Genomic DNA, 11065 nt, shown 5'->3' on the forward strand with positions numbered 1-11065 from the left:
GGAATCTTTCCCCTTAAATCATAAGTTTGAATTATAACTTGCCGAATCCACTTAGCACCAGTGGATTTTGACGCTGCCTGTCCTTTCTTAGGACCCTCTGGCAGAATAAATAAGACATCAGTCTTACGAATCTGAGCAGTTTTCTTTAAATAGATCTTCACTACTCTCACCACATCAAGACAATGTAGTGACTTTTCTTCCTTGGAAGATGGTTTTGGGAAAAAAACTATGGCAGGACAATATCTTAATTCAGATGAAAGCCTGAAACCACTTTTGGCAAAAAGCCTGGACGAGGGTGTAACACCACTCTGTCCTCTTGAATAATCAAATATGGCTCTTTACAGGACAGAGCAGCCAATTCTGAAACCCTCCTTGCTGAGGATATAGCAACCAAAAATATCAGCTTCCTAGTCAGAAGGACTAAGGGAATATGCTGTAATGGTTCGATTGGCGGTTTTTGTAACACTGACAAAACTAAATTCAAGTCCCAAGGGCTTAAGGGCGATTTAACTGGCGGATTAATCCACATCCCTCCTTGCATGAAACCCCAGACTAAAGAATGCGTAGCAAGTGGTCTTTGAAATAAAATTGATAAGGCTGAGACTTGGCCCTTAATAGTACTCAGGGCCAACTTCATCTCTACGCCTACTTGTAGAAAGGCAAGAATTCTGCCTCTAATATATCTCCGAGGGTGCCAACCCTTGGATTGACACCAGGAAACATAAGCTTTCCAGACTCTATAATATATAGCTCTAGAAGCTGGCTTCCTAGCATTAAAGTAGAAATAACTGCCCTGGAAAGCCCACGTCTTTTCAGAATGTGGGTCTCAATAGCCAGGCCATTAAATTTAGCATTCGTAAAGTAGGATGGAATATCGGCCCCTGTGAGAGCAGGTCTGGCCTTAGTGGAAGGGACCACAGATCCTCCACTGCCATCTTTACGACCTCTGCATACCATGACCTTCTGGGCCATGCTGGTGCTGCCAGAATTACCGGTTTTCTTTCCAGCTTGATCCTGCATAGAAGTCGAGGCAGTAACTGAATATGGGGAAATGCATAGATCAGTAAAAGCTGATCCCACAGTATCCCCAACGCATCTGTTCTGCATGCGAATGGATCCTTTGTTGTAGACACAAAGTTGACTAACTTTATGTTGCACTGGATGCTAGAAGATCTACATCCGGAGTCCCCCATCCTTGACAAACAGCCCAAAACATGTCGGGGTGAATAGACCATTCCCCTGGGAATAATCTGCCGGCGGCACATGTAGTGCGCGTGCCAATTCTCTATTCCCGGAATGAAGACTTCCGATGGGCACGGAATATTTCTTTCTGCCCAAGTTAGAATATGGTTCACTTCTCTCTGCACTGAGAGAGATATGTATATATATATGTATGTATATATATATGTTTTTTTGGAGAAAAAGGCATAGGTGGACTTTTTACAGTTCCTAGGCTTCTCCCCTTACCTTATCCTCGCTGCAGGATACTGCTGATTTAACAGACAGATCCAGCTTTCACCCATCACATCGGGCAGTGTAGTTAAACCTTCAAAGACTGGGGCCCTTTTTAATAGGGGTTCCACTCCCTTGGACCTGTATAGCACCCCTCAGGAACAACTTTAGGTAATAAGAAAAAACAAAAAGAGTCCTGGTTCCTAGGGTCCAGCTCTCAAAGAGAAGCTTACAGGCAAAACCTTGTTCTTCAATGCGAGGCCCAGGTACTATCCTATGGCCTCAGGGGCGAGGATGGATCCGGTTGTGGAGGGTTTTTAAATCCAGCATGGATCCCTTCCCGGAGCTCCTCAGAGCACATCTTCACTCGTGACCAACACCTTAGACACTGGCGAAAAAACTGAGGACTCCTGGAAGGAGGAGGGGTTATATAGGGGAGTCAACTTCCTGTATTGGTTATACCAGTGTCAACACCTGAAGGTAGGCCCATAACCCACCAAGTAATTACTTGAGGCTCTGTGTCCTATGATGTACGATAAAGAAATTATACCTTTAACCCCTTCCCGACCGCCGCATGCTGATGTATGTTGGCAGAATGGCACGGGTGGGCAAATGGTCGTGCCTGTACGTCCTGCCCTCCCCCATGCCCGCAGCGGTCAGGTTTGTTAAAGGAGCGATCAGTCACCAGGGCGAGACCAATGATTTATGGTCTGGCCCTGGTGATTGCTCCCAACAAATGAAAACCTTCTCCTGCCAGTGTAAGTGTAAACACAGGCAGGAGGAAGTGATGGCACCGCTCCTCGTGGGGTCTTTTGTATTCCAGTGAGAGAGAAAAGACATCTAAACGTGAGTTATACCAACAGCACACTAACATTAGCACACATAGGTACACCTTTCACCCCCCCGATCACCCCCCAGTTAATCCTTTCACTCCCTGTCACCAATTGCAGTTTTCAGATTTTTCACTGATCGCTACATTGGTGTCATTTGTGACTTCAATAAGTGTTAGGGCAGTTAGTAGTAGCCCCGTTAGGTCCAGGTTACCCCCCTAACAAGGTTTAACCCCTTGATCGCCCCCCAGTTAACCCTTTCACCCCCTGTCGCCAGTGTCACAAATCGATCGCCTTATTTGCGTCACTGGTGACGCTAGTTAGTCAGTTAGGTGATTAGTTTCACTGTCAGGTTTTTATAGCCTCAGGTACCCCCATATATTACCTAATAAAGGTTTTAACCCCCTGATTGCCCACTAGTTAACCCTTTCACCCCCTGTCACCAGTGATCACCGTATTAGGGTTGCAGGTGACACTGGTTAGTTTGCTTTTTATAGCATCAGGGCACCCGCCGTATATTACCCAATAAAGGTTTAAACCCCTGATCGCCCGGCGGGTGATATAAGTTAGGTTTTAGCGTCAGATAGGGTCTGCGTCACCCCAGGCAGCGTCAGATTAGTGCCAGTAGCGCTAACACCCACGCAGCACCATACACTTCCCTTAGTAGTATAGTGTCTGAACGGATCAATATCTGATCTGATCTATATGATCTGATCTGATCAGATCTATACTAGCGTCCCCAGCAGTTTAGGGTTCCCAAAAATGCAGTGTTAGTGGGATCAGCCCAGATACCTGCTAGCACCTGTATTTAGCCCCTCCGCCCAGCCCAGCCCACCCAAGTGCAGTACCAATCGATCACTGTCACTTAAAAAACACATAACTGCAGCATTCACAGAGTCAGGCCTGATCCCTGCGAACGATAACAGTTTTTTTTGTAGCGTTTGAATGAGTCGCTAACAATCAGGAGCTTTTTTACCTGTGAGTCTCACTAGTGTACCAGTAAATTTAGAGACCAAAATGTCAAATCAAAGGTATACTAGTGAAGAGGCCTACACGTTTCTGAGCATGACAGATAGTGAAGAGGAAGTCACTCATCTGTCAGATTCAGGCTCAGATTACGAACCTGTAGACAGCAGCGGCACCCTGACAGATAGCTCTGACGACGGAGTTGTGGTCCCTGCCAAGGTCAGGCGTACCAGACCCTGTTCTTCTTCCGCTGTCGTTGAGGAGCAAGAACCGCAGGTCCCTCGTATAGAGCAGAGAGCCAGTACTAGCGCCGCCATTCCTTCTGGTGAACTGGAAAGCACCAGCGGCCTAGTACACCCTGGTCGTAGATCCAGAACTGCAGTATCACGTGGTGACATGGCAAGTCCCATAAGTGCAGTTCAAGCTGGTGAGGTGGCAAGCACAAGTAGTGTCCCGCTGCCACCAAGAAGACAAACACAGGCCCATCGAGCCCATAGTGCCCTTCCTGCTGCATTCGCCAATCCTAGTTGGGAACCCACCACTTCTGCAGCACCCGTACTTCCCCATTCACTGGTCAACCTAGCATTCAAGTGGAAACAGTTGATTTTACGTCACTTGGTTTTTATTCGCTGTTTTCCATCGAAGATCTTTATAGATCTATTGTGGACCAAAGCAATTTGTATGCTGGTCAATTCATCGCCGCTAATCCTCAGCTGACTCTTGCCAGAGAATGGAAACCAATTACGGTTTCCGAATTTAAGACCTTTCTGGGCCTATCCCTTTTCATGGGCGTAACTAAAAAGAGTGAGTTACGGTCATATTGGTCCACTGACCCAATTCACCATACGCCCGTGTTCTCTGCTTCCATGGGCAGGGCACGATACAAGCAGATCTTGCGGTTCATGCACTTCAACGACAATGAACTCTGTCATCCTTGGGTTGACGCTGGATATGATCGGCTCTACAAAATTCGGCCCCTTGTAAACCACTTCAACCAACGTTTTGCAGCCTTGTTTACTCCCCATCAAGTTGTCTGCATTGATGAGTCCCTGATTACGTTTTCTGGCTGCTTGTCTTTCAAACAGTATCTTCCCAGCAAGCATGCCAGATACAGGCTCAAGATGTATAAGCTCCGTGACAGGGCCACAGACTATACATATGGTTTTATGGTTTACGAGGGCAGAGATAGTCACGTAGAGCCGCCGAACTGCCCAGATTACATAGGGAGTGCTGCTAAGATTGTTTGGGACTTGGTGTCACCCTTATTCGGAAAGGGGTACCACTTGTATGTAGACAATTATTACACGAGCGTGCCACTTTTTAGTCACATGTTTGATCAACAAATTGGAGCATGTGGCACTGTGCGATCTAATCGCCGGGGCTTTCCCCAGCGGCTTGTAGAATCCCTTCTTAGGCTGGGGGAGAGAGCCTGCTTGAAGTGTAAAAACTTGTTCGCTGTGAAGTGGAGGGATTATAAGAATGTTTTCGTTCTTTCCTCCCTTCACGCAGACACGACAGTCCAAATTCCTACGGCGACTGGTGTTGTGGAGAAACCCCTCTGTGTCCACGAATATAACCTTAATATGGGAGGGGTGGACCTCAATGACCAGTTGTTGGCGCCGTACCTAATTGCCCGTAAGGCCAGATGCTGGTACAAAAAAGTGTCTGTTTATTTAATTCAATAGGCTTTGCTAAATGCTTTTGTGCTATACAAAGCTTCAGGACGAACTTGATCCTTCCTTAAATTCCAGGAAGAGATCATCAGAGCCCTTTTGTTTCCAGATGGTGCTCTGGCCCAACTTCCCAATCCAAATGCAGTAAGCCAGCTGCATGAGAGGCATTTTCTGTATGTCCTCCCTGGTACCCCTACCCAACGAGCCCCCCAAAGAAAATGTGTCTGTAGAAAGCACGGATATAGGCGTGACACCCGCTATTTTTGTCCCTCCTGTCCTGACCATCCTGGTCTTTGCATTGGTGAATGTTTTGAGTGCTACCACTCACTAGTGCAGTTTTAGCACAGGGTACAGCACTGCACATACTAGGTCACACTTACACAGGGTCTCCATAGATGCCATTGCATTTTGGGAGACCCAAACCTAGAGCCGTTACAGTTACAACCACTACAGTTACAAAAAAAAGTGTAAAAAAAAAATAAAGTTAAAAAAAAACAAAAAATATATAAAATAAAAAAAACAAAAATAGTTGTCGTTTTATTGTTCTCTCTCTCTCTATTCTTCTGCTCTTTTTTACTGTATTCTACAATGCAATGTTTTATTGTTACTATGTTTTATCATGTTTGCTTTTCAGGTATACAATTCTTTTATACTTTACTGTTTACTATGTTTTATTGTTAACCATTTTTTTGTTTTCAGGTACGCCATTCAGCTGCAGCACGGGTTTATTTATCTTCACAGCAACAGCGTTCACCATCACAGTTTAAAAAAATAGCATATATGCCAAAGCATGGGGGCAGGAGTGGAGGAGCGATTTGCTCCTAACATTAGGAGCGGATGCCCCCATGCTTCGGCATATATTTTTTAGGGGACATACTAAACTGAATATTGGGATGATGGGATGATTGGATTATTGGCTGCAATACTGAGAACCCTCACTAGATGTCAGTGTACTTTATACACATATATAAGTAATGACTCTGTTGTTTCTCAAAATATGTTATTCTTTCCTGCAGTGCTTGATACAATGTTGCAAGAAGCAGTTGCTAAAGTTTAACTGTTCACTTGCTAATGGAAAAATTACATTTGACCTGTTTTTGATGGGACTATGGATAGAATTATTATTTCTCATGGGGTTTATGGGAGGAATATCATGTTAACACCTGACAATGAACATATTTAACCCATTACTGATAATATGCACATAATTATTTTAATGCAAGGGGATTAAGGGTTGAATATTGTAGTTAAGCATACATAGGAATATATTAAACCTTTTTCTGATATGAATTTGCATATAATTATTTTTCTACATGGGGATGATGGGTGGAATATTGTAGTTTAACATACATAAGAATATATTAAACCTATTTCTGATATGAATATGCATGTAATTATTTTTCTACATGGGGATTATGGGTGGAATATTACAGTTAAACATACATAGGAACATATTCAACCCATTTCTGATAATATATTTATTTTTTAATATATTTATTTTTGTACATGGGGATTATGGGTGGAATATTGTAGTTATACATAAATAGGAACATATTAAACCTATTTCTGATAAGAATATGCATATCTTTTTTTTTCTACACGGGGATTATGGGTGGAATATTGTAGCTAAACATACATAGGAATATATTTAACCCATTACTGATAATAATATGCATATAATTATTTTTCTACTTGGGGATGATGGGTGGAATATTGTAGTTAAACATACATAGGAATATATTAAACCTATTTCTGATATGAATATGCATGTAATTATTTTTCTACATGGGGGTTATGGGTGGAATATTACAGTTACTATACATAGGAACATATTTAACCCATTTCTGATAGGAATATGCATATAATTATTTTTCTACATGGGGATGATGGATATTGTAGTTACTATACATAGGAACATATTTAACTTATTTCTGATATGAATATGCATATACCGTAATTATTTTTCTACATGGGGATTATGGGTGGAATATTGTAGTTAAACATACATAGGAATATATTATACCTATTTCTGATATGAATATGCATATAATTACTTTTATACATGGGGATTATGGGTGGAATATTGTAGTTAAAGCGGGAGTCCACCTAACAAAAAAATATTAAAAGCCAGCAGCTACAAATACTGCAGCTGCTGACTTTTAATAAATGGACACTTACCTGTCCCAGGGTCCAAGTGATGTCGGCAGCCGATGCTGATTACTCGCTCGACTCTCGGCAGCTGCCGCCGCTATACTAGGTAAGGGAATCAGGAAGTGAAGCATTGTGGCTTCACTTCCCAGTCCCCTACTGCGCATGCGCGAGTTGCGCTGCACGTCGTAACTGGTCCCCGCTATCTCCTGGGACCTGTGTGTAGATTCCCGTGGAAGTCTATGCCAGGAAGTGGGTGCAAATACCCTTAGACAGGTATCTGCACCCCCCTCCCCCCTGAAAGGTGCCAAATGTGACACCGGAGGGGGGTTCCGAAGAGCGGAAGTTCCATTTTTGTGTGGAACTCCGCTTTAAACATACATAGGAACATATTTAACCCATTTCTGATGAGAAAATGCATATAATTATTTATACATGGGGATTATGGGTGGAATATTACAGTTAAACATAAATAGGAATATGTTAAACCAATTTCTGATAAGAATATGCATATAAATATTTTTCTACATGGGGAATATGGGTGGAATATTGTAGTTAGGTTTAATATATTCCTTTGTATGTTTAACTACAATATTCCACCCATAATCCCCATGTAGAAAAATAATTATATACATATTCTTATCAGAAATGGGTTAAATATGTTCCTATGTATGATTAACTACATTATTCTACCCATAATAACCATGTAGAAAAATAATTATAAACATATTCTTATCAGAAATGGGTTGAATATGTTCCTATGTATGTTTAACTACAATATTCCACCCATAATCCCCATGTAGAAAAATTATTGTATGCATATTCATATCAAAATTAGGTTTAATATATTCCTATGTATGCTTAACTAATATTCCACCCATGATCCCCATGTAGAAAAATAATTATATGCATATTCTTATCAGAAATAGGTTGAATATGTTCCTATGTATGTTTAACTACAATATTCCACCCATAATCCCCATGTAGAAAAACAATTATATGCATATTCATATTAGAAATGGGTTAAATATCTTCCTATGTGTCAGAAACCATGAAATCAGACCGAGACAGAAGTACAGTTAAATCACACTTGTTTAATAATAAAAGTAAAAAGAACAAACGTAGTCAAAACATAGCCAAATTTCAGTAACCAGAACGGATAGTCAGCCAAGCCAGAAGAAAGGGATCAATGTAGTGGAACAGCAAGCAGGATCTGGAGCCAGAAGGGATGTCAGCAATGCAAGTCTTTTAACAAGAACGCAGGTGACGTCTCTGTGATGTTGACCAAGGCAAAGGCAGAGATCCTCTAGACTGGACGGCTTAAGTAGGCAGGACTGATGAGCAGGATATCATCAACAGCTGAGTAACTGTGGATAGATAGGAGCTGGCAATTAGCCGACAGCTGAGGGGCCAGCTCTGGGAAAGAAAGGCTGAGCCCAGCCCTGACAGTACACCCTCCTCAACGACCCCTCCCCCTCGGAAGACCATCAGGCTTGAGGGGAAAATGTCTATTGAAATCACGGAGGAGGACAGGGCCATAAACGTCTGAGGATGAGACCCAAGAGCAGTCTTCCAGACCATACCCTTTCCAATGCACCAGGTACTGTATGTGCCCACGGAACCTACGGGAGTCCACAATGGACTGTACTTCATACTCCTCATGGTTCTCAACCTGTACAGGGTGAGGACGTGGCACCGAGGTGGCAAAGCGGTTACAGACCAAAAGGTTTTAATAAGGAGACATGAAACACATTCAAAATACGCATATTAGAAGGAAGGTCTAATGTGTAAGCCACTGGGTTAATCCTGCGAAGAATACGGAAAGGCCCAATAAACCGAGGTGTGAACTTCAGTGAGGGAACACGAAGTCGGAGGTTGTGAGATGACAACCAAACCCTGTCCCCAACCTGGTAGGAAGGCGTAGGCAGGCGTTTGCAGTCAGCATGTCGCAAAGCCTCCTGGGATTTGTGCCCAAGTGGAACGAAGACCATGGAGATGCTCCTCTAACGCAGGAATACTCTGCAGAACAAATGAGTCAGGCAACATGGAAGGTTGGAAACCATAGTTCGCCATAAACTGTGACAATCGGGAAGCGGAATTCAAGGCACTACTGTGAGCAAACTCTGCCCACGGTAATAGGTCTGATCAGTTGTTATGATGGCAAACGTGATCAACCTCTCCAGCTCAGTGGGTAAATCTCGGGCTGCTATATCATCCTTGATGGTATCCGAGAGACCATGAGAAAAAGCAGCCACGAGGGCCTCATTGTTCCATGCAACCTCTGCTGCCAGAGTACAGAAATCACTGGCGTAGTCGGCAACAGCTCTCGTACTCTGATGGACATGAGGCACTTGGCAGCAGAAGCAGAGCATGCGAGAACGTCAAATGCCCTTTTAAACAAAGCCACAAACTCAGGGTAGTTCAAGACAACAGGTTTTTGCGCCTCCCACAGAGGGCTTGCCCAGGCCAAGGCTCTCTCAGAAAGCAAAGCTATCACGAAACCTACTTTGCTTCTGTGGGAAACGCCTGGGGCAGCATCTCAAAGTATATCTTAACCTGGATGAGAAACTCTCTGCATTGGACTGGATCACCCCCAAATCGCTGGGGAAGCAGAGCGGAACCAGACATACCTCTTACAGAGGTAATACTTGAGGCGGTTGCCTGCACAGACTGCTGCAGCGGCAGGGTCAGCCTGCAACATAGGTTGTACCGGGCGGCCACAGTGGGAGATTCCAGGTGAGCCGGGCGACTCAGGAGCGTTTGTAACGCCATGGCAAACTGATCCAAGCGGTGATCCAGTTCATCCAATCTGGAAAAAATATTGCCAACAAGTGAACTGACTGCATCTTCTGAATTCATGGCCTTTCTCTACTGTCAGAAACCATGAAATCAGACAGAGACAGAAGTACAGTTTAATCACACTTTTTAAATAATAAAAGTAAAAAGAACAAACGTAGTCAAAACATAGCCCAAGTTCAGTAACCAGAACAGTCAGTCAAGCCAGAAGTCAGGGATCAATGTAGTGGAACAGCAAGCAGGATCTATAGCCAGAAGGGATGTCAACAAGGCAAGTCTTTAAACAGGAACGCAGGCGATGTCTCTGTGATGTTGACCTTGGCAAAGGCAGAGATCCTCTGGACTAGATGGCTTCAGTAGGCAGGATTGACCAGCAGGATATTATCAACAGCTGAGTAACTGTGGAGAGATAGGAGCTGGCAATTAGCCGATAGCTGAGCAGCCAGCTCTGAGAAGGAAGGGCTGAGCCCAGCCCTGACAGTACACCCTCCTCAACGACCCCTCCCCCTCGGAAGACCATCAGGCTTGAGGGGAAAATGTCTATTGAAATCACAGAGGAGGACAGGGCCATAAACGTCTGAGGATGAGACCCAAGAGCAGTATGTATGTTTAACTACAATATTCCACCCATAATCCCCATGTAGAAAAATATATGCATATTCTTATCAGAAATGGGTTGAATATGTTCCTATGTATGTTTACAATATTCCACCCATAATCCCCAAGTAGAAAAATAATTATATGCATATTCTTATCAGAAATGGGTTAAATATGTTCCTATGTATGTTTAACTACAATATTCCACCCATAATCCCCATGTAGAAAAATATATGCATATTCTTATCAGAAATGGGTTGAATATGTTCCTATGTATGTTTACAATATTCCACCCATAATCCCTAAGTAGAAAAATAATTATATGCATATTCTTATCAGAAATGGGTTAAATATGTTCCTATGTATGTTTAACTACAATATTCCACCCATAATCCCCATGTAGAAAAATATATGCATATTCTTATCAGAAATGGGTTGAATATGTTCCTATGTATGTTTACAATATTCCACCCATAATCCCCAAGTAGAAAAATAATTATATGCATATTCTTATCAGAAATGGGTTAAATATGTTCCTATGTATGTTTAACTACAATATTCCACCCATAATCCCCATGTAGAAAAATAATTATAGTCATATCA

This window comes from Aquarana catesbeiana, linkage group LG01 (assembly GCF_042186555.1).
Source record: "Aquarana catesbeiana isolate 2022-GZ linkage group LG01, ASM4218655v1, whole genome shotgun sequence".
In the NCBI taxonomy this organism is placed as follows: domain Eukaryota; kingdom Metazoa; phylum Chordata; class Amphibia; order Anura; family Ranidae; genus Aquarana; species Aquarana catesbeiana.